This window comes from Anser brachyrhynchus, assembly GCF_964034855.1.
Source record: "Anser brachyrhynchus genome assembly, chromosome: 3".
In the NCBI taxonomy this organism is placed as follows: Eukaryota; Metazoa; Chordata; class Aves; order Anseriformes; family Anatidae; genus Anser; species Anser brachyrhynchus.
Window position 1 is genome coordinate 55,258,910 of NC_137696.1, and position 6,840 is coordinate 55,265,749.

Here is a 6,840-nt window from a genome sequence, read left to right on the forward strand (position 1 = left end):
TCCTGCAGGAAAAGAATGAAAACAAAAGCCAACCAAACAAGCAAACAAACAAGCAAAAAACAACAACAAAAAACACAAAACCACCGTAACATCACAGTTAGTAGTCAAATCACTCACCCATTATTAGAAACTGTTCAAGCAGCATACACTTTAAGAATCTTTATAGAAATAGCAGACAACAAACTGTGCTTCTGCAAGCTTTTTCACATGCTTATGTCTGTAAATCTCAGAGTTCTCATCTTTTAATTGACTGTTTTATTTATATATTATGCATGTCCTCTGTTTAATTATTTCCTCTCCAAGGTTTGGATTTGTGCTTTGTTTTTGTAGTGATTGTGTTTTTAAAGACTTAAAATACAAAGCACTTGTGAAAGTGAACTTCATTTATCATCTCATCTGGATGTTATCATAAAATTAGTAAGCAAGAAAGGAGAAGAAAATACAATGGCACCAAGAGGGTGCCTATTCTGCATAATGATTTCTGCCTGAGCCTCTCTTTCTCGCACTCCCATTCTGCAGGAAATATCTTCCATAGTTCTCAGGATAAACAAGCTCTATTTTGAAATAAGGGTCAAGAGCGGGTGGAAGAATGCCCATTTCTGTTCAGCAACTAATAACTAAGGATCCTAGTGATTAGTACCTAGTAATTTCCCTCCTGTTCTAAAGAACTTGAATGCACAAAAGAAAATTGCCATTTAATTTAAGGAAATAGAAGGGAACCATATAAAGAAAAGCAAATGTGACATAAAAGGGGACTGCGTGTTTTTGTTTTGGTTTGGTTTGGTTGTTTTTTTTGACCACGCTTGAGAACATAGCTTCTCTTGCTTATGGATACGAATTCCCCTTTGATCTCAATAGCAACTCTTAAATCCCAGAAAGAGTAAGCAAATAAAAGCGAGAGACATGCAACTTTGTGGAGGGTTTCTTTTTTGAGGGAGGTTGAAGAAGAGAGAACAGCATGGTAGTCAACATACAATATTTTAGGGTCTTTTCACTGATATTTTAATTGCAAAAACAAGCAGGAGTTTTCTAAAATAAATCAAAGTTGTGTTTTTTACTAGGTTGGTTTTGTCGGCAGGAAATGTGAATGGCTGCAGCAAAAGAATAAAACCGAGGGCAGGTGTACCATATTCCCTGCGCTACAATGACTGTACATTATGCCGAAGACCTAACTGAGTATCTGTGTGCCTCAGGAAATGAGGTAGAAAACCACTCACTGTTAATCAGTTAGTTAACTAGTAGGAAAAATCTTTGCGTCCTATAGATAAAATCACCATATGATGGAAATGAAAAAATGGACCACAGCAGAGGTATAATATGGCTCCAATCTGTTCCAGATCAGTAAACTCACAGTCAGAATTCTGTGCATTGGTAGGAAATTATGTTCATAGGTTCAACTCTACGCAACTTCCTTGGTGTTTGGTGTTTTAAAGTAATTTAGCTATCATAGTGGGATTTTTAGAGTGTTCATCACAAAATTGCTGCTATCCATGTCTATAATGCTGCTTCAGGCGAGAGTGGAAGATTTACATATTTTTCAGAGAGCTACAAAGAACAAAATATTTGTATGTGCCAAAAGCAATCATGTAAGCCAGTAGGCTAACTCCCCAGCATGCACAAAACAATACCACGTAGCCACGGGATTACAAACCTCTCTTTTTTTCACTTTGTATTCAGGGCTTTGGTTCTGTTTCTTCAAAATAAGAGAGTTCAATATTTCTCATGCCCTTCTACCTCTCTACGCAGCTTCTCCTGGAGGAGTCCATCTACACCCCACAGGATAGCACTCTTTCAGCCATCTGTCTCGGCTCACGTGTGTACGCAGTTCTTACGCACCCTGGTCCATCTGCCGCTCAGCTGAGCTGCGTGCTGGTTTTGTGGAAACCAGGTGATAACTGACCTCAGGACTGGCGGTAGCAGCTGATCAGTCACTGGTGGGAGTGAAGCCCATCTCCCTTTTTCCAACACAAGAAGATAGTTAAAAAGACTATCTAAACATAGAGCAGGAAAAGAAAATAACCATGTCGTTGCATCTAGGATATCATCTAGAGTAGCTGTCGAGGATTTGCAGTACAGTTCTTGAAGTTATTTAAATACCAAGGTAATAAGGTGCATTCATTGCTTTAATATTACTTTTATGAGCCTTGGTTTTTGTTTTGTTTTGTTTTTAACATAATAAAGAATGCATAAAGGAAAAGTTTGCAGTTTATCCTGCAGTTTATCCTGCAGTTTGCAGGATAAAACAACTCCTCTAATATGACTGAATATAAATAAGTAAAGTATGTATTATAAAATCATTGAAGGCACTTGGAAATTTAGGCTCAAAATATAGATATTTATAGCATCATACAAGGCACTAGTTTAGAGAAGAGTTGAAGGACACTCATGACAGATATTTCTGACATTATCTGTGTTTTCTTCGGAGATATTTTCTTGGCTGTGAAAAATCTTCATTTTCACACTCTAGCAAGAGAAGATTTGAATTCATAGCTGACTCTCTGATATAAAGATCAAACCAATCAAAAGTCTCTTTTACGCAAAATTCTTCTCTGTGGTCTGCACCGTGGATAAAAAGGCAATCCAAAGTGACATTGAAACAAAAATGTGCAGTCTTCTGGGACATTTTTCTTTTGGCCTCTTCCCTTATAAAGAAGTGAGAAGCAGTCTTTGTATCTTCTGAATATGAAGAAATATGAAGTTCACCAATGATCAGGATATTATTTCCTTGATTTATAAAATGAGAAGTACACAAAGATCTGCAATACTCACACCACAAACTAATGCGTTTAATTAACACAGATGAAAATCTGCCTCCGCATATGTTTTCTTTAAGTTTAACAAGATTTTATCTTAAAATTATTTCATAATTTTTGATGTTGCTTCATGACAGAAGATTTATAACCACCTTCTTTAGAGTAGCATTATATTCAATTGTCTGTCCAAAATTCATATTTGAACCCACCTGGAACCCAGCTTAGGGAAGAGGCCGTGTTGAATCGTGTACTGAACAGCGCATGAAACAGCCAAGGAGACATCACAAAGCTGTCAGCAAACTGCCCTGTGCCTCAGGGTAGTTACACGTTATCTCGATGTTGTTACTGCCAACCAGTACAAGACATGGGGATATTTCTGACTACAGCCTGTCATGCAGTGAGACAAAGAATCCCGTCACCAGGCACTACACCACAAGGGGATTACAGAGAAGCATTTCTCTGCTAGGCAGCAGAACTGTCTGTGTTGCACTGCTAGTGCAATGGGATCTGGTCCCTTGCAGTTATGATATACATTAAGAGCCCCAAAGCCTCCAGCCCCCTGTCCTCTGGTGTAGTATGGACCTCTGGAGCAAGTATTTGGTCTAGCAGAGCGAAGCCTGAAGCATCCCTGAGATGACCTTCTATTTTGGCCTGGGGCATGGACTTGCTAAGGCAGCAACCTTAACTAACGAGAAAGAATATTATTTCTGGATATAAATGCACTTCCAATAATATATACACATACACTTTTGTTAATCAAACCATGTTTATTTGTGTCTTAGGCCTAAAAATTAGAAATACAGTGAGAAATGAGCAACAAGAAGTTGTCTTGGGGTACCAGATTTGTTTTTGTTGCTTCTCTACACGATAACACAGGAAGCCTAAGGACAGAAGCCCAACCTGGTGTGATCTGATGGCCCAAGCAAATTAACAGCTCTGCTTTGTGGTTTATAACCAGCACAAGTGGTGTAAGCAATTTATGTACTCTAATTTGGTACTTCTTTAGATAGTCAATGTTTCCAATTATAGAAACTTGATTTTTTTTTTAATTGCCAATATCTGTAGATATTTTCTTTTCATTAGTCTTTCCTTTGCCTTTTCCAATCAAACCAAACCCAGCTGCATGTACTGTGTTTTGTCTATAAAACAATGACAACAAAAAGATTCCGTTTATGCTGTACTCTCACCAGGGTGGTTGCATCATCTGTTATGTAGAATTACAACTACAAACTTCATACAGAAGTCATGATAATAAACTGTGTTTTGATCTACTCTCCTTCCTGCTTTCTGTGCTTTGAGGGTTTTCGGCTTTGACTTGCTTTGTTCTAAAGTGCTTTCTTTCGTGGTGTCCCATCTATGAACCACAAGACTGTTCATTAGTTGGAATTGGTGGCATCCACCTTGTCTGACTGGAGAAGTGAGCCACCAGAAATGGCAATGCATCACTGAACGCAGTCTCAGGTGAAAAAAGCACCACAAAAACAACACCTTATCACACAATAAAACAATCAAAAATTTCACAGCTCCTCATGGACAAAAATAAGCCCTTGTAATTGAGGAGGTAATTGGTGCAGAGAGATGGGAGAACAGGCTTGTCTTTGAAAAATGATTGTAAGAGAAAGTAACAGGACCAGACCAAAATAAATCTTTTTTTTTTTTTTTTTTCCAGCAAAGTATTGCTTCTTATTTACTGCACTTTGTTTCTCTAGGCAATAGAAAGAGAATGTAAAAAGGTTGCAGAAATACTCTGCTAGGATGTTTATGGACCTGTAGATGTTTCTAATAGATGAAGTCCTGAGTGTGCAGCACAGATGGAAAGTGATAAATGATTAAGATGTTATAGGATATAAATAACAGTACTATGATGTTGTGTGTAGAGATATCAGCAAAAGCAGGAATGTTTATCTTCCAGCTTGATAAGCATCTTGTTTATGGATTGTCACAAATTGCACTAGTGCTGGTCCCTGCCCAAAGCATAAGTAGGTACATTTACCTCAGGGCACTGAGGGCTCCACCAGCCCTGACTGCCCAGCCTCCTAGGGCAGATCCAGCCCCACGCTGAGCTAAATGCATTAGTGAACATAGCGTCAGGAAACTTGAGCACAAGCACACAGATATAGCTGGTAACACTGTCCCGGCCACTTACAGTCACTTATAAGTTATCCGCCAAAAGTGATTTAACCCCAGAATTTTGTTTTGCTCTGGTACCCTGGTAACTCCAGTTATCTGCTGTTGCCAGTGTTACTTCAAAATTTTGCTCCTTGTTCTTAAGTCTAACAAACACAATAGTTTGAGATGAGAGATGGGGAAAAAAGAGGGCAGCATCCACACCGTGCAAAACTTCACAGTTTACCAAAATTTTTTGTCCAGGCTTCTTGCAAGCAGATATCTTTGCAAGGAGAGTCCTGCCCAGGCAGTCACCTTTTCCAGTTCTGTCTGTCTGGGCCCAGCTGTGGTCAAAATCATTCCAGCGTGGGTTAGGTTTGCCTGGCGGGAGCTTAGTTGGGTTTGACTTTTTGTATCCGTCATTCCAAGTTAATGCCTGCCTTCTGCATCGTTTTCTGCACAAGCAATGCAGCTCCCTCAGGAGCTATGCTGGTGCTTCCCTATCTATGCCTTGTGTTTCTGAGAGATTCTGGTGAAGTTAATGCTGTCTCGAGCAAGATAACATCAATTTGAATGATCACTAAGATATCTGTAATGTAAGGTAACATAAGGGACAATCTGCTCCAAAGTGGTCTTTATTGCTTATTCTTCAAATCCAGACATTTCCCTGTCTCATAGTCCCGAAGTGTTATATGCTAAGCAAATAGCTTTCTCCTGAATCACCAACTTCCAGTATTCAATTACCATAATTAGTATAGGTATTATACACTTCTATGGAGTAAGAACTTCATCTAATCAAAATTATCCTATAAACTGTATAAAGATAAACTCTTTAACAGCATTGAATGCAGACTGCATTCAAGAAAAGGTTTCTGAATGCACTATCTACACTATAAAATTACAAATAGCACCAGTCTGAATAACAGTCTCCTTTCACCCACATTTCATATCCACAACCAAGACAGTTAAAATAGGCAAAGAGAAAAGAAAGTTTAACCTCAGCATCCTAAAATGTCCAATTTACAGCCGGGAAATGTTAAGAGACTCTTCCCTATCACCCCTCAGCAATCTTCTGCACTCTCAAAAGTACTGTGTCACCTCAAGGAAGCAGCGTGAACAGCATCAGGTCTTCCTTGCAGCAACAAATAGACCAGAATGCCTCTCTCTTCACCTTTGGAGATCTTTAACTAGAAAGTATATACAGTAGTGGAAGGCATAGCTGTGATGCATGGAAAACATATGTGGTGTTCCTTTAATAGAGTAGTAGTCCATCTGAGTATTTACTGTGCAGATCTTTTTTTAGGGGTTATTTATTCATGAGGCTTTTACTGCATTAGAAATGAATAAACAAAATTAAAAATGAACTAGACAACTAAAGCTGAAGGCTGTCTTCTGAGCTCATATCCCTGAATACCTCCCCTTACCCTCCTCCTCAATTTCTAAAAAGAAAACTGTGAGGGCACAAACTTAAAAGCTCTGTAAAATGAGAGTAGAGTTAAGCATATGACCTTTGGGATTAGGTTCTATAGGTTGTGCCATTAGTCTATGTACATGTAGCCACAAAATGGAAGCAAACAGGGGAGATTTTTCATGCAAATTCAGGCTGATTTAGAAAACAGGCTGAAAATGTTATATAAATTATTTGAGTGGCACATGCTAAATTGGCTGGTAGAGGAGAGTAATATGAAAGAATGGTGTGTAGATTTGCTTCCTCTTGACAGTGGCTGGAATTTAGAGAAAAATAAAAGCCAACGAGGAAATAAGATGTTCGGTTAGTCCAAGAGATCTAATAATAAATTTGAAAAAGCCATTTTCCTGTGATTTGAACACAATGCAAGGAAGACTAAGTGCAGGTACCATTTAGAAATCAGAAACACGAAAGAATTAAGATGTTTCCTATGCAGCACTAGCAAGCGTCTGTTGAATTTAAATAGTGACACGGAAATCAATCACTGCCCATTCCTGTAGTGACAGTTAGCAG